This window comes from Mus musculus, chromosome 6 (assembly GCF_000001635.26).
Source record: "Mus musculus strain C57BL/6J chromosome 6, GRCm38.p6 C57BL/6J".
Classification (NCBI taxonomy): Eukaryota; Metazoa; Chordata; class Mammalia; order Rodentia; family Muridae; genus Mus; species Mus musculus.
Window position 1 is genome coordinate 55,805,224 of NC_000072.6, and position 18,089 is coordinate 55,823,312.

General features: G+C 42.5%; 1 protein-coding gene across 3 annotated transcripts in view; it reads left to right on the forward strand.

Moving 5' to 3' along the window:
• The first annotated feature begins 66 nt into the window (after positions 1 to 66).
• The window catches only part of Itprid1 (ITPR interacting domain containing 1), a 173,454-nt gene continuing 155,431 nt past the window's right edge, over positions 67 to 18,089 (forward strand). For 2 of the 3 annotated variants that reach the window (XM_006505946.4, XM_006505949.4), the window contains exon 1: positions 201 to 962. The gene's annotated coding sequence lies outside the window, so the exon portion shown is untranslated. Of the gene's footprint in view, positions 963 to 18,089 lie in introns of all 3 variants that reach the window. The other variant, XM_017321524.2, reaches the window with a different exon arrangement.

The window sequence follows — 18,089 nt, forward strand, 5'->3', positions numbered from 1 at the left end:
CAGAGTTTCCAGAATGCAAATGCCTACCCCACCATAAGAAGCAGAGAGAAGCCAGGAAGAGTGTGACTGCAGGGAGCTGAACTCAAAGAAAGATTCTCATCATTACTGAAAGAAATGGCTTCGAGAAGGGCAAGAGGAAAACAGCAGAGCGAGGAGGCTGAGCGGAGTTGCTGCCAGGAGAGCGTCCAAAGTGATGGCAGCTGACGCGAGAGCTGTATTTCAGGATCTTTCACCCACTTGCACATTTGTCACTTGGAGATGCTAACAAAGGCCCACAGTGGAGATCTGCTGTCTTGCCATTGAGCCTCTCTATGAGGGCATGGCAATTAAACAAAGAAGCCAGAAGCATGAGAAACCAAACAACAGGAGGCTGACTGTATGGTGGAGGTCAGTGCACATTAGTGAACTCAGTTGATGCCATTCCAGAACATTCTCATTTTCCTCTTGGCATAGAGCTTACTCTGAGGATCCCCATTATCTGGGACAGCAGCAACCATCAGTATCTGCCCTGCTTGGCCTCTACTGTCAGGGACCTGTTCTGTTCAAGTAATGATGATAAACTCACTCAACAAGTTCCAGAGGCTGTAAATAATGGACCCAGTGGCCCTTCTTCAGATGACAGTGAACCGAAGCAGCACTTTCGAGTCTCCTTTACAAGAAACAAGGGGTGTCACAGGATGACTGATGAAGATAATTTGGACCAATGACCAAAGGTCACTATGCTATTATCTAGCAGTGCCAGCCTCAATGTCTGTCTTAAAGCCATGCTAAACAGTACATCAGACCAGACTTAGAAGGTTTTCTCAGCGTGGCTTGTCCATTCAAAGCTTCCCACAGAAAGAGCCTTAATGGACAGATTCTTCTGGTATCACAGGAGCCTGGAAGAGACCATAGAAACCAACCCTTCAATACCTGTTTCTCTAGCAATCAAGGCAAAGATGCTGTCTGCTTAGCAGATGAGGGTAAGCCTCTGGAGTGGGGTTTGTATCAGGAGTTTGATCTTGCAGGCTCTGAGTTTTAAGTTTCTTATCTATAAGATATAAATCTATGCCACCCAATTTATTATAGAAATTAACTAGATATTTCATCTGAATTGTCAATACAGTATTGGGTAGACAGTAGGTGCTCAATGTTTCCCCCACTTTTCCTTTTAAGTAAACAGCCTCAAGTCACTCTCCAGGAAAATGGCAGAGGCAGGTGTTCCTTTGGCTAGTCCAGGAATTCTTCTATGGATTTCTTCCTACCCATCCTGCATCTTCTTCAAGGCACGATGGAAAGAACTTCCCATCCTCAGATGGCTATCTTGTGACTCACCTTTCATGACAAACATCCCTGCAGAATTAATTTGAAGTGTCACTAGGTGAGGTAGTGGTGGATGTGAGTGATATTTTTTATAGTGTTACAATAATTTATCATCTTCCCTCCAGCAGCTCTACTCTGGCTGGCAGCTCTAAAAACCCCACAGTCGACAAGAGAGCAGTGAACAGAAATATTTTCAAGAGCAGATGGGACATACCTTCAAAACGCAGGATTGTCCCACTGAAACTGGGACATCTGGCAACCCTAAAAAAGCCCAAACTAGATGAAATAAAAATTATGAGATGGAGGAACAGAAAAATATGTCTTTGCATTGATTAACAGAGAATGTAATTAATCTCCTCCAACTCCCTTCTCAGTCCTGCAGTGTAAAGCAAGGAGAACTTGCAGCCTTACTGGGTCCCCCTGTGACAATTCTTACGTGATAATTTCAAAGTAGTATGAGTCTTGAAACTTCATAGTAGTGCCTCCCTTCCTACTGCTGGCACTGTCCAGGGAGCAATGGAATCCACACCTCAAACTTCTTCAGCACAAAAATTATTAGCCTGGGCAACAGTGATGGGGAGGGACTTCAGGTGGTTAGAACCGGGCCAAAGCTTGAAGTTTTATTGGGAAATTAGAAGGAGAACTCTTTCTTGCTTTGTTAGATGGCTTTTATTCCTGATTTCTTCCTTAGTCTGTTCTTCACTTCTGTCCTCTGCTAGGGATTGAACCTGGGGCCCTCATAAGCCACGTGGCAGGCCTGAGAACAAGAGAACAGTGTCAATCAATAAACTTGTTTTGCTAAATCTCCAAGGAAGATTTATTGGAGAAACTGGCTCTGTCCATCTCCAGCCATGGCCCACTGCCTAACTGTTCCTGTATGTGTGTTGCATCTAGCCAGAGCTGTCTGTCACTCTATCTACAACACCCTTTCCACTCTCCCAGCACTCAGGCACCACCCAATGCTTGTTCTTGTGTTACCTCACAGCTCTTGGTCCTCCAGCTTTAGCCATTTATTTACACTCACCTCCCGTGTCTCCACCATTACTTTCCATGTTCCAGGTTGCACTGTGACCCTGTGTAATGTGGTAGCGCTTCTTAGTGGGGAAGAACAAGGGGTCAGTCAGCTCTGGAGACTGAGAATCAGTTTTGCTCTATACTAGCTCTGTGATGTGTGCTCATTTGGTAAAGTGTACTCAGCTTCTCCATGTGGGAAGAAGGAGAGTCATTGTTCCACAGGATCCCTGTGAAAACTATTTGAAAAATAAACATAATTAAGCAACTATGCTACTAACATCACAGTGAGCGCCGTGATAGGAAACATGATACTCGTTTGTATTAATATTATGATTACTCGTGTTTTTACTAATATTATTGCTGTGGATTAACTTCTAGGCCATACAGATCCAGAGACCTGTCAATTTAGTAGGAAATAGTCATCAGTGAAGGTGCCAGGCTTCAGTGCCAGACTCTGCCTAGCAATGGGATTCAGGATGGTCACTGCCACAAGGGCAACTGAGCTGAGAAGAGGCCTGTGCATCAGGCTGATCAAGGATTCCATTGCAAGAGGGATTTGCAGACTTAGACCCAAATGTGACGTTGTTAGAAGATTAGAAAGGACATCAAGGACCAAATCTCCGTCCTTCCCAGGCATAGAAGTAGAAGGGAGAGAGCCTGCTATGCTTGGGTGCTTAGCCTTTTTCCTATCAACTTAAGTGTGTATTATTGGAAGATCGTGGTGGTGTGTGTTTGGAACAATGGTGAAAGGTGATGGGAGTGAACTCTCTCTTTGGCCCACTGGCTGTTCATTTGGTCCAAATTTTAAATACAAATCCTGCTGGTTATGCTCACTATGATGCTCAAGCATCCTTGATATCTGATCAAAACTCTCATGCACCAACTTCACTAGCTTACCTTCCTGCCCTGTTGTGCACAGCTATCACATCAAATCTGTTTAGCCACGGCTCCCCTTCCCCCTGATGCTTCTACTTAGTAACTTTCCCTACTCTGCTCCTTGCCTACCACTCTCCATTGTCCTAGATGCATCCAGATAACAAGCTCTTCTCCATGCCATGGCGGCTCCTTCCTACATAGCCTGTAATGCCCCACCCTGAAAAACAACTTTCATAATGACTTCAGCATCTACATACAATCTTTTCTCTTTAATGTCAGTCAAAAAATTGTGAATACGAGCTGGAAGGGCTAGGGCTGGATCTCAGACAGAGGGGGGACAGAGAGGGAGCTATGGGGCCAGAAATGTGAGACTCAAGACTTGGCAGGACTTAGTGACAGATTGGTTGAAGGAAGAACGGGTGAGGGAAAGATTGGAAGTGATTGATTCTTGATTTTTAGCCTGTGAAGCCAGACAGATGGTGGTTATATAAGCGAAGTTTGAAAATGGAGATAAGGGGAATTTTCTGGATCCCTGGAATACATGTGGAAATACCTGAGAAGTGGCTGAGAGGAATGTGTGGGTGCATTGCTCAAAGGAAAAGTCCTCAGTTGGGGCTAAAGGATGGGGGAGCTTTATCAACCTGTGTAGCTAACAGAAGTGATAGCAGTTGAGAACACCAGGCAAAGAGGCCACAATTAAAAACCATGAAGAATATAAATAATTGAATCTGCAGATCCCTCTCCCCGTTGTCTGTGTAAACTCTTCCTTCACTGACCAGAGTTGTAGCTTCCTTGTTTCATTCTTTGCACGGAGTAGGAGTAAGGTTGCCCATCCTGGCTCAAAGAATCTATAAATGTGCTGCCCAGAGGATGTAGCTCAATGCTAGAGCACTTGTCCAGTATGTGCAAAGCCCTAGGTTTGATTCCCTAATATCACCATGGAAATAAATAAGTAAGTAAATAAAATGGTTCTTAAAAGGAAGTCATCTGTAACTCTCCCAAGGACCCTAGCAGAATCAATTTTATTGCAGTATCGTGAATTAACAGACCTTTGGCTTAGGGCTCCCAAAGTATTCCTGATAAGATTCCAGCCCTTTGGCTCTGATATGCACAGGGACGGGATTCTTGCTTTTGTGTCCAGCATATTATGGACGGGAATGAAAGACATCTGTCACCTGCAGAGGTTCAAGCCTGCTCAATTAGGACAAAGTCAGTAGGATGGAATGGCATAATATAATGCACTTAAATGCTTATTGCCCTTCCTGGCCACAGGCAAGCTTATTTTATGTGAAGAGGGTCTTTGAGCTTTATACACAAGGCATAGACACACAGGTCGTGAGCACTGTGAGATTTACGTATGAACTGTAATTTCCTGGGATGGGAGGAATTGCTATGCATAGGCTTGACTTTACACCCATGGTCACCAACAATTCAGTGTCCTATAAAGAAGAGCACCTAGGTTGAGTTTACCAGAAAATGGGCTCTGGAGAAGAGAAGGCATCCAAGGATATTGTAGTTTGCATGTTTGTGAGGCAGACCGGAGCAACTGTGTAGAATAGAAACCTCCCAAGAAGGGCGGAACATCCAGAGACCTGTGACCACTTGTTTTGGTTTCATACCAAGATTTACCTTTCCCTGATAAACTACCAGAAGAGGAGGAGGTGAATCTTCTGGTCATTCTAGTCTGTCTATTTACTTGAGCATCTTTAACATCTATAGCTGTGTTTGGTGTACGGTGAGGGGTGGACAGGTACTCATTGATTGAATATCCCCTCTAAAAGTTTGGGCGTAGTCCCTGACACAGAGCAGGGTGGGATCTGATGCTCAACTTTCCTTCTGCCTTCCAGAAAGACATGCTCTAAGGTCCGTGTTCTAAGTATGCATTCATTTCCTCTTTCCTCCTGTGCACACTGAGGGTCCCTACTTCTCTCAGAGGATCTCAAGAAAACGGATTTTCTGTGTTTTTATTTTTTTCTGCTTCTAATCACATCCTCCACCTTCTGTTCCATCCTTCAGCACTCTGCATTCTGCTTGACAATAGCACCTTACAATCTTTATTTTGATAGACCAACTGCTACTCTCTTTCAGCTATTAGATGCTCTAAGATCTAGGGATGTTAGATCAAAGTGGTTCTACAGCTGTGTCCGTGAAAGGTCTTCCAGCCAGTCTTCAGGAGAAGATAATGACATGAGCACCACGTTATCATTCCAGAATTGTCGATACAACCATGGGTTGTCTAGGTTGGAGTATGAAAATCTGTGGTAAGAACAGTCTTGTTTAAGAGACCTGGCTTTAGCACTGCCACTAATCACATCCTGTGACATGGGTAAATTAAAGTTCTGTAGCTCTCTGAGCCTCAAGTTCACTTCTGCAAAATGAGAATAATTAGAATGACAATCTCTTGCATATTCTGTTTTAAAGACTTATTGAAGGAATCAAATGCATAATAAGCTTAGAAATTTGCAAGGTTTCCTATGATATGAGGACTCTTTCTTTTTTCACTACTACAAGTGGTCGATAATAAAGCGAGTGCCACAAAGATGCCTGAAGATGGAGTAATAGTACTCACCGTCTATTCATTTAAACTCTAAGTTAATATTTTCTAAGACAGATTAGGTATACTTAAACTGTGCTCCATAAACTTTTAATCAGACATGCCAAATGTCTTACGGTCCAGTTTGGCAGGAGTAACTCGTTGCCTTAGTCATTACTTCCATAAACAACACATTGAGGGCTTAAATCACCACCACGGAGAGAAAGGCTATTTGCCAAGCATCCTTTGGTCCATGAGCCTCACCAATTGACAGTTATCTGAATGAGTATAAGGAGAGGCAGTTGGATCCAAGACATCTGAACTGACTCCTGCCAAGTGGCAGGAACAATTTTAGTGCTGCTGAGAACCTGACTGCAGTTGCCGCCTCCTCCGCCTTCTTCCTTCCTCCTGTCCTTGAGCTCACAGATGCCGCCTGCCTTCTGCTCTCTCCTTTACCAGCTTCTTGCATTTCCATGTTTCTTTGCACCCGCTTTTCTAGCTGCAGATTCTCATTTCTGAGTTTTCCTCTGTCTCTCTCCACCCCCATACGCATGGTCGCATGGTCGTAGACTGGCTTCCTGGTGGGCCTGTGGTTTCCTTCCCTCACCCCAGTAAAGGTGGCCAGACAAGCTTTTGCTGCAGCAGGGACAACTCATCCTCCTGCCCAATCATGTCCACTGTGCCAGCATCTTGACTTTGCTTCTCCTGCTTCACCTGGATCATCCACCCCGACATAGTTGTCCTGCCCAGTCAGGTCCCCCCCCCCCCCAAGCCCAAGAGTGAACAGAGTGGCCCCAACCTTCTCTCTGCCAGAATGTTATCACCATTCCAGACAGACTCTAAAATCCTCAGCCCTAGTTTGAAGCTAGTCTGTCATTTGGCTTCTTAGTGTTTCAAACTGATTCATCACCAGTGACACTTTGATATCATGTTCAGTGAATGAACGAAAGAATCAGGAATAAAGGAATAGCTGTTCTTCACATGATACAGGGTGCTGCACTAGAAATGGATGGATTTGAGCTTAGGGCTGTATTGAGGCTTCAGCTGTTTATTCACTGGGTTTGAGAAACTCACCATTCTGTCTACTCTTCTCAGTAGCTAAAGGTAACTCTTACACCCAGGCCTGTGATGGTGTCTGGGGTTCCTAAGTAAATGGTTTACCATGGACCATCCTAACCTCACACCCCTGGGAATCAAGGAAATAATACTTTAAATCTTATGGTGAACAAACTGCAAAATTATAAGGAAAGACACTACCTGTCCTGTTCCTCCCACTCTCATTTTCTTTCTCATTTTTTTTCTCCTAGAAATGTATTTTAAGATTTTGGGTTACTTGAGTTTTTGGTGAATATGGATCATAAATAATTTTATAAACATTTTCCTTTAACACATACTGACTAAGAAGCACTGCTCTCAAGTTCAAGGTGGTCCAGAGCTCTGTGGTTTTCTAGAATTGATCACTTGTTCCTGAGTGGCCATGTACTGTGGGAGACTTGGGCTAGATAATACTACTAAGTCTGGGGCCACTGTATACTGTGAACACAGTGCCCTGGGGCCACTGTATACTATGAACATGGTTCCCTGGGGCCACTGTATACTATGAACACAGTGCCCTCTGGTGTTGGGATTACAGAGCCCTATTTGGGTCCTTTAGCAGGTGCTTTTGAATATCCTTCACAACTCACTCACCCCTTACCTTTTTAGGTTTTTATCTTTTTATTATGTTCCTCACTTACTACTGTACTCATATGGACAATGTATGCTATCTATCTATGTAGCCATTTCTTTCCTAAGTACCCACGGAGTCCCTTTCATTAAGTAGGGCACATTCACAGACATTAGAATAATGAAGAATGAGTTGGCATGGTACCTGAGATCAGAAAGACCAGAATAAACAATTAAGTAAGTAGACACATATATCAATCGTGAATTGGCAAAGTAGCAAAACAAAACAAAACAAAACAAACAAACAAACAAATCTAAAGTACTCTGATGAGGGTTCATAGAAAGAGGCTTGCAAACATAGAATGTTCAGAGAAGACTTTCTAGGGACAGAGCCCTGAAGGATGCCAATGTATTAGCCATGCAAAGACCAAGGGAGAAATGTCAGTAGATGAATGAATGAGAGGTGTTAAAGCTTGAGGAGAGAGTTAGCCTGCTATGCTCCACCAACTGAAGGGAGATCCATGTCCTACACATAGGGGGACCCACAGGACAGAGCTGTTGGGGTAGTTTCCCATATAGAAACACCATTCATGCCCGACTTTCTGTGCCATGAGAACTCTTTATCTAGCTTGAAAACACATAGCCTGTCTTGGGCTGGTATTCTGTTGAAGATTCAGTTGTGAGCATACAGACCACCTCTACCAGTGAGACATGCTCCTAGCTGCACCAGTGCTGCATGTGTGCTCTGATGTCCTTCCCCACAGATTCTCTTCATAGTGGTTCTTATTTCCCTATACCTGTTATAACCTCTTGTTCCTGAGGAATCCAGGCTGAGCAGTCATCAGAATGAGATACCCTGGATCATCAGCCAGGAACAAATCCGGACCCCAGGCTGAACTCCTGAGATCACATCCCTAAAGTATGTTCTAACTGGAATCAACAGGAAAGGTTATGTTCTTCTCTTCATGATGGGGTTCTTGTTTAGCTGCCCATGGCCACATCCTCTGCTTGGAGGAGAAAAATGTGTACTTTCAGAGAGGATGAAGTAAAGAAGACAGGTAGATAGGAGATGGTGGCAGGATTTGAACCACAGCCCCTACCCACTTCATGGTATCCATTCTTTCATTCTGTGTATGTCCCAAGTATTCTAATAAATACAGCTTACTCCTTATTTTGTTTAAATACACTACAAATGCAACTTTCTGGACTCCTCATTCTCTTAAGGACTATCCTGGGCTAATTCTCCCAGAGTCCAAGGCTTTACCTGAGTTCTAGTTTATTTCTATGTTGCTATGCTAAAACACTGGACACCAGCAACTTAAAGGACAAGAGAATTTTTGTGTTTTAATTTTTATGTTACAGTTCATCATCGAGAACTGGAGGAGTTGGAGCAGAGACCATGGAGGGATGGCAGAGTACCTTCTTGCTTCTAGGATCACATTGAACTAACTGGCTTACAAAGTTCAGGTCCACCTGCCTATGAATGGTACTACTTATAGTGGGCAAAATATTCCTCTATCGATTACCAATCCAAAAAAAAAAAAAATGCTCCATGAGCCTGCCAGCAGGTCAGTCTGATGGATGCAGTTCCTCAGTTAAGCTTCCTTCCTCCCAGCTGTGTTAAGCTGACAACCAAGATTCACCAGCACTAAGTCCTTCCAGAAACGATATATTAAGAACAGGGAGGGAAATCCCACTCTCTCCAAGCACATTCCTCTCTACCAGTGAACATGAGCGTGTCTCACTTCTTTGAGCAGTGTCAGAACTGGGAGATCATAGGTCAGATTCCATGATGCCTCTAAGCTAGGACAGATGTAACACAGCTTCATGAAAGCCTGCAGATACTCTCAGTTACACGTTTGGGTGTGTGCTTATGCATATGGGGTCAAATTGTCAGTCACGGCTTTCAAGATGATCCACATTTTATAAACGGAAGGTCTTTCCCTGGGCTCTGGTCAGTTTGGAGTTCTTAAGACCATCTGGAACATGATTTCCTTTCTTCTTAGAGTTTCTCTGTGCTATTTTTCTTTAAGCTCAACGGTATCGGAGGAGGGAGAAAAGTCCCTAGAAACCAAGCCAAAAACTCCGTGTGAATCCTAACAGCAGGCTCCAAAATGCCAAATGGGAGAGAAAGAAATGGAAACATTGACTTTTTCCAGAGTCGTGTAACAATTCATCTTTTAGCAGATTTCCATGTGGTCTGATGCGCCTGAGCTCTTGGAGGCAGCCGGGCCAGCAGGAGCAGTTTGTCTTGCTGGCTTCATGTTATCTTGTCCCCATCTATCCATCCGTTTCCATCACTCCAAATCTGGTGACCTTTAGGATTTGCTGTAAAATCCAGATGTTCAATCTGGCTTGTAACCCCCCTGAGGACTGGCTATTGGAGCATCACAGAGGTGCATGCAGGTATTTTAAACTGAAAATGATTAGTTAATGAGGAGGTAGCTTTGGGGAGCACCAGAAGGAATGATCTACTGCTGGAGAGTGGGTTTTCCTGCCGCTCACTCCACTTCTAGGAATAAGTTCTCTTGTTAACCCTCCATCCACTCAAAATGTACTGCTCGTAAAAACAGTTCTGTAACTTCCAGGGTGTCCACCAGCCTGAGGATACAATTTATGAAAAATCCTGAACGTCCAAAATGCAGTTAGTATATACTGGTTATTCAAATGTCAAACTGTGTTTATCAAGCGATATAGATCTTATACATATCTTGTTCTTCTGTTTCCTTTAAAATAGGAACAAACCAAGTGTGATGGTTTACACGAGTAATTGCAGCACATGGGAAGTCAATAATATTGCCACAAATTTAAGGCTAGTCCTAATTAAATAGTGAGTTCTGGGCAAGAAGGTTTGGCTACACAATGAAGTCCCGTGGGGGGGGGGAGAGAGAGAGAGAGAGAGAGAGAGAGAGAGAGAGAGAGAGAGAGAAAGAGAAAGGGGGAGGGAGGGAGGGAGAGAGAGAGAGAGAAAGAGGGAGAGAGAGAGGAAGGGAGGGAGGGGGAGAGAAAGAGAAAGGGGGAGGGAGGGAGGGAGGGAGAGAGAGAGAGAGAGAGAAAGAGGGAGAGAGAGAGGAAGGGAGGGAGGGAGAGAGAGGAAGGGGGAGGGGAAAGGGGAGAGAGAGTAAGTAAACAAAAAATGTTGGTAACATACACATATCAAGAAAAATGTTTTGAGTAAAACACAAACAGATGCATCCATCAGTATCAGTCATCTTGTATTTTCTTCCTAAGTCCTATTGTCATTTGAAATCTATTGTGGCTCTGTATTTCAGCAATTCTTGCCTTACTTTACCTCCCCAAGTGCTGAGATTTCAAGTGTGTACCACTTTGTGCAGCCAAAATAACCTTACCATTTCAATGGTTACTTGTTTGCTTCCCCTATTAGAAGGTATATCATGTGGGGACAGACACTTCACTGGTCACTTCTCTAATCCATAACCTGAAACAGAAAGTTTGTTGAATATTTGCTGAATATTAGATGACTACAGAGTAACTGAGTAAGAAATAAGAAGAGATATGCAATGGTGTCTGGGTTTGGTAGTTGTATATGAGATGGATCCCCGGGTGGGGCAGTCTCTGGATGGTCTTTCCTTTTGTCTCAGTTCCAAACTTTGTCTCTGTAACTCCTTCCATGGGTATTTTGTTCCCCATTCTAAGAAGGAACGAAGTATCCACACTTTGGTCTTCCTTCTTCTTGAGTTTCATGTGTTTTGCAAATTGTATCTTGGATATTCTAAGTTTCTGGGCTAATATCCACTTATCAGTGAGTGCGTATCATGTGTGTTCTTTTGTGATTGGGTTACCTCACTCAGGATGATATCCTCCAGATCCATCCATTTGCCTAAGAATTTCATGAATTCATTGTTTTTCATTGCTGAGTAGAACTCCACTGTGTAAATGTACCACATTTTCTGTACCCATTCCTCTGTTGAGGGACATCTGGGTTCTTTCCAGCTTCTGGCTATTATAAATAAGGCTGCTATGAACATAGTGGAGCATGTGTCTTTCTTACCGGTTGGATCATCTTCTGGATAGATGCCTAGGAGAGGTATTGCTGGATCCTCCGGTAGTACTATGTCTAATTTTCTGAGGAACCACCAGACTGACTTCCAGAGTGGTTGTACCAGCTTGCAATCCCACCAACAATGGAGGAATGTTCCCTCTTTTTCCACATTCTCGCCAGCATCTGCTGTCACCTGAATTTTTGATATTAGCCATTCTGACTGTAATTTAAGAAAATATCTAATAAAAAATGCCTTAAAAAGGAAATATGATACTGAGAGATACAAAAAAAGAAAAAGAAAAGGAAAGAAAAGAAAAGAAAGAGAAGTAAGAGGACTAAGCATGTTGTCGAACAAATACTTGAGCTGTAACTACTTAGCAGAAAAAGCCTTCACTCCTGACTGTGGCTAAATCACCAGTAACGTTTTCCGTTTTGGAGAACTCTGACATGCACTTCTGCTGTGCCCTTGAGCCTCTGAGTCACCTTCATGAATGACAACTCACAAGGATCGTTCCTACATTGTTCTTCACTTGATCTTAGCCAAAAGGCCGAGAAGTGATTACATTGTTCTTTAGGTTCTGTATCTCCACTATAAATTGAGGAAAAGAGCCAAGTCCACTCCTTTCTATTTGCATCTGGGTATGCAAATATATGGCTCTTTTATTTATTTAGAGGTGTGTGGGTCTCTCTCTCTTCTCTTTCTCCTCCCCCTGCCCCCGTGTGTGTGTGTGTGTGTGTGTGTGTGTGTGTGTGTGTGTGTGTGTGTGTGTGTATGGAGGTCAGAAGAGGGCATCCTGGAGCTGGAGTTTCAAGTAGTTGTGAGCTGCTTGTCAGTGTGGGTGCTTAGAACAGAAATATAGACCTCTGCAAGAGCAGCAAATGCTAATTACCACTGAGCTACCTCTCTAGCCCCTCTACCATGTGTAGCATTTGTCCTCCTATTGGCATAATGGGAGCCCTGATTTTTGCACTACTTTATTGCTCTCTACTCCTGGACTCATGGTTCAGACAAATATCCTGGATTATACTGAATGCAGAATGCCTGTGTCAAAAGTACCTGTGCACTGCTCTGTGCTGACATGTACCATGAGGACAGTTTCATTTTCTAGTGTATAAGTAACTATGGCCAGTGAGATTAGCTGGGTGCCTGGTATGCAAAATCAAGCTTGATACAGCAGCCAGTTTCCCCAGATCTGTCTACTGTGTCAGTGTCACTGAAAAGAGTGTGAAACATTAGACAAGGCTTTCTGATGAGGAATATCTGCGATTGTGGACCTGGAGAGTCTTGCCTGACAATTGGCATTGACTCTGTAGCATCTGTTGGGAGATCTGTTTGTCAAGTCCCAAAGACTTGGATTTTAGACTTCAATTTAAAGCTTAATGCCCCCCCAAAGACACCCACTTTCAATTATAGACAAGTCATTCTCTCCAGAAATCATTTTTTCTTCTTTGAAGTGGGATTCACATACAGCTTCCTGAGCCATTCTGAGAGTTAAATGCCACAGTGTCCATCAATATTTGCCACATGCTAGGCACTCAGCAAAGGCTAGTTCTGTCCCCCATTTCTCACTTACATACCTTAATTTAGACAATCATTTTCCACCCTCTTTGAAAAAGTGCAGAGAATATCACTCTAAACCAAACAGGATGTTCAGTTCTCATCATCATGAGTGACCTGCCTTGATCTCAGGCAACCATGGAAGGATGTGTGCTATTGCATTCACCCTACTTCACACCCACTGTGAGTTTACCCTGTCTTGTTGGGGCCTATCATACCTATAGCCTTTCACAAATATTACTGAGGCTTAGCAGGAGAAAGAAATGTTGCCTGTAGGTTACAGGATAAGAGATTCCAATCTCAACTTTAACTTCGTGGAATAGTTAAGGATGAGCCACTCCTAGCCTTTTAGTGTGTGCTGTGACCTACTTTACACAGCTCTCCATATAGTGAACGAAAAGGGATTTCACCCCTCAAGAAGGACAGCTAACTTGTCACAAGTTACACCATTACAAAGAGTAAAGCTAGAATATGAGCCCTCAAGTTTGACTTAAGACGAGAGCAGTAAAACTGCCAGATCCCCCTGAATCTCAGCCAACCCAAGTAGCTGCCTCCATCATTAACACAATGAGAATGGGGTGGGGCGGGGACTTGATACAGCAAATTCTTGACTTTGGAAAGGGTTGAGCCTGCCTGTAGAGAAAAATAGGCTAGAAATGAAGCATCTACATTTGTCATCAGGAAACAGTATCTTGAACAGTCCTCTTTGTCTGCCTCTTCTAATAGAACAGGAAGATTGTCTCAGACATTCAGCAAGCTTATCAATTTCTCTTGTGATTTTTCGGTTCTCTCTCTAAAGAAGGAACGGAGAGCCTGTGATTTATTTTGGTATGGCCCACAGGGTCTGGAGTGAAACAAAGGAAGGATTCCTCTCCTTTTTCTGTTCCTGCTCTGCTGCAATAACAGCTCGCTCATCCCCAAGGGAAGCAGGACTCACCGCTGATGTGAGCATAAACAGTCTAGCTGCATCCTGTAGCTATCAGGAAGTCCTTGCTACTCAGGAGGGCAAGTGGACCCTGCAGTTAATCAAGCAGCTGAGTGGACATTGTAGTTAATCAAATCAGATATTGTGGCATCAGCTCTATTTGAAACAAAAGAAGGGCAGAGGGCTCTAGCAAGACTATGCTAGCAGAATGGGAGATAATTTGTTTCAGCGATGAATTATTGTTTAAAAAAAAAAAGGATGGATAAGATAGTGGGACTGATTTTAATCCAGATCAAAGCTATTTGAGGTTTACATAGAAGTCACTCTTGTGAGGCAAAAATAGCTATGCTAGAGACCTGGACTCAGTACTACCATCAGAACTTCCTGAATTGGAATTTGCTGTCATGAAAAATGAGATAGCCAAGCTATCTCATGCAGTATGGGTTTAATTACTGATGATTAAGACTGATTGTCACCGGATTTCAATATTATCAAACTTCAAATTACTTAAACTTCTCAGTGAGAGTAACAGTTCAGCAAACGTGTTCATGATTGCTTGAGTGTATAACACTAGGCACAACTACACGTTTAAAATCAGACATTTCCAATGCCCAGGAAATTGTTTCAGATAGCATAATTATTCACTCTTCATAAATGGGTATAACATTGTTAACTCACTTTCCAGACAAGACCTCTGAGGTTCTGGGATGTTACATGAACTGTGAGTGTCACATGCAGTTTTCAGTGGACCTTTAATATTCCTGAATACCTGTATAGATAAATACAGCATAGTGAGGTTCCCCAAGTAGACAATTTCCTGTATTTTGTCTGTATTTGTAATTGTTATTAGTCTTGTAGGGGAGTAGAGTAAAAGTGACAGTGTCTCAGTGGCTGGCACCTAAGTAGCAAAACACAGATTAGCAGCAGAAAAGCAGAATAAATTTTATTTAACCAAAGTTCTATAAGACACATCAGCCTTCATAAAATGAAGACCTGGAAATTAGAGAAAAATATTTTTATGCTGTCTGGTGCAAGGAGTGGGCAGCTATGAAGAGCTGTGACTAGGCATAGAGGTCCTAACATTGTATTGTATGTGTAAAATGACAATGACAAATGGAACTTTGAAAGGCTCTTTTGTTCAGACTCATTCCTGAAGGTCTGTGTGAAATTTTTTCCCAATGTCTACAGGGCAGAAAGCCTGTCATAAAAGGACATTCAAAGGACAAGGGTCAAGAGTGTCTTACTAAGGTGAAAAGAGGCACTATGGCTTCTGTGACTCTTGATATGGGGCTAAAATCCACACTTAGAATTGTCATGAGTATTTATTACTTGGATGGGGGGCATTCTAAGATGTAAGCCTTTCTTTTTTTTTTATTAGTGTCTTTTCTTTATTTACATTTCAAATACTATCCCTTTCCCTGGTTTCTCCTCAGAACCCCCCCCCCCAATCCCCTCTGCCCTACTCCTGCTCACCAACCCACCCACTCCTGCTTCCTGGCCCTGGCATTCCCCTACACTGGGGCATAGAGCTTTCATAGGACTAAGGGCCTCTCCTCCCATTGATGACCAACAAGGCCATCCTCTGCTATGCATGCAGCTGGAGCCATGAGTTCCCATCATGTGTACTTTTTGGTTGGTGTTTTAGTCCCTGGGAACTCTGGGGGTACTGGTTAGCTCATATTGTTGCTCCTCCTATGGGGCAGCAAACCCCGTCAATTCCTTGGGTCCTTTCTTTAGCTCCTTCACTGGAGACCCTGTGCTTAGTCCAATGGACGGCTATGAGCATCCATTTCTGTATTTGTCAGGCACTGGCAGAGCCTCTCAGGAGAGAGCTATATCAGGCTCCTGTCAGCAAGCACTTGTTGGTATCCACAATAGTGTCTGGGTTTGGTGATTGTATATGGGATGGATACCCAGGTGGGGCAGTCCCTGGATGATCATTCCTTCAGTCTCTGCTTCACACTTTGTCTCCGTAATTCCTTCCATGGGTATTTTGTTCCCCCTTCTAAGAAGGATCGACGTATCCACACTTTGGTCTTCCTTCTTCTTGAGTTTCATGTGGTTTGTGAATTGTATCTTGGGTATTCCGAGCTTCTGGGCTAATATCCACTAAGCAGTGAGTGTGTATCATGTGTGATGTTTTGTGATTGGGGTACCTCACTCAGGATGATATCCTCCAGATCTATCCATTTGTCTAAGAATTTCATGAATTCATTGCTTTTAATAGCTGGGTAGTACTCCATTGTGTAAATGTACCACATTTTCTATATCCATTCCTCTGTTGAGGGACATCTGGGTTCTTTCCAGCTTCTGGCTATTATAAATAAAGCTGTTATGAACATAGTGGAGCATGTGTCCTTATTACATGTTGGAGCATCTTCTGGGTATAGGCCCAGGAGTGGTATTGCTGGGTCCTCAAGTAGTACTATGTCTAATTTTGTGAGGAAGCGCCAAACTGGTTTCCAGAGTGGTTGTACCAGATTGCAATCCCACCAGCAGTGGAGAAGTGTTCCTCTTTCTCCACATCCTCACTAGCATCTGCTGTCACCTAAGTTATAGATCTTAGCTATTCTACTGGTATGAGGTGGAATCTCTGGGTTGTTTTGATTTGCATTTCCCTGATGATTAAGGATGTTGAATATTTTATTTTAGGTGCTTCTCAGCCATTCAGTATTCCTCAGTTGAGAATTCTTTGTTTAGCTCTGTACCCCATTTTAAAATAGTGTTGTTTGGTTTTCTGGAGTCTAACTTCTTGAGTTCTTTGTATATATTGGATAATAGCCTTCTATTGGATGCAGGATTGGTAAAGATCTTTTCTCAATCTGTTGGTTGCCTTTTTGTCTTATTGACAGTGTCCTTTGCCTTACAGAAGCAATACTCACAAATAATATGAAATACCTTGATGAGACTCTAACTAAGCAAGTGAAAGATCTGTATGATAAAAAAAAAAAAAAAAACTTCAAGTCTCTGAAGAAAGAAATTGAAGATCTCAGACGATGGAAAGATCTCCCATGCTCATGGACTGGCAGGATTAATATAGTAAAATGGTCATCTTGCCAAAAGCAATCTATAGATTCAATGCAATCCCCATCAAAATTTCAACTCAATTCTTCACAGAGTTAGAAAGAGAAATTTTCAAATTCAGTTGGAATAACAAAAAAAAAAAGAAGAAAAAACCAAAAAAACAAAAACATAAAACAAAACAAAACAGGATAGCAGAAACTATTCTCAATAATAAAAGAACTTCTGAGGGAATCACCATACCTGACTTCAATTTGTATTACAGAGCAATAGTGATTAAAAACTGCATGGTATTGGTACAGTGACAGGAAGGTAGATCAACAGAACAGAATTGAAGACCCAGAAATGAACCTACATACATATTGTCACTTGATCTTTGATAAAGGAGCTAAAACCATCCAGTAGAAAAAAAAAAAGAATAGCATTTTTAACAAAAGGTGCTGATTCAACTGGTGGATAGTATGTAGAAGAATGCAAATTGACCCATTCTTATCTCCTTGTACAAAGTTCAAGTCCAAGTGCATCAAGGACCTTTACATAAAACCAGATACACTGAAAACTTATAGAGGAGAAAGTGGGGAAGAGCCTTGAAGATATGGGCACAGGGGAAAGATTCCTGAACAGAACATCAATGGCTTGTGCTGTCAGATCAAGAATTGACAAATGGGACCTCATAAAGTTGCAAAGCTACTGTAAGGCAAAGGACACTGTCAATAAGATGTAAGCCTTTAAATGCATAAGTTCAGAATATTGAGCATGATAGAGGTGTGGTCAGCTCATTCCTAATGAGTAGGCCCCAGTAGAAGCATCCAAGTTGGTCTTCTAATGTTGCCCTTGCACACTCTATCATTAATCTAACATTGTCCTTGGGGCCTTGTTAACTTGTTTTGTTAACACAAGAAGCTAACTCTCCAGTGACACAAAGTGTGGTTGCTGTTTTATTGATCATCTGTACTTTATCAATGTCATTGATACTTAACACAAATACTCTAAGAATGAAGTGTTCACCCATCTTGGCAACCTAGCAGAAAGTTTAAGAAATGTGGAAGCTTTTTTCAAATACTAGGTTTTTGTGGGGCATCTGTGTATTAGGGCCAATCAAGTTTATTGTCATATATAAATATATTTGACCAGAAATAAGGCTCAGCTTAGAAGTTGTACCCATAGAGGGAAAAAGCAAAATTAGGTTATT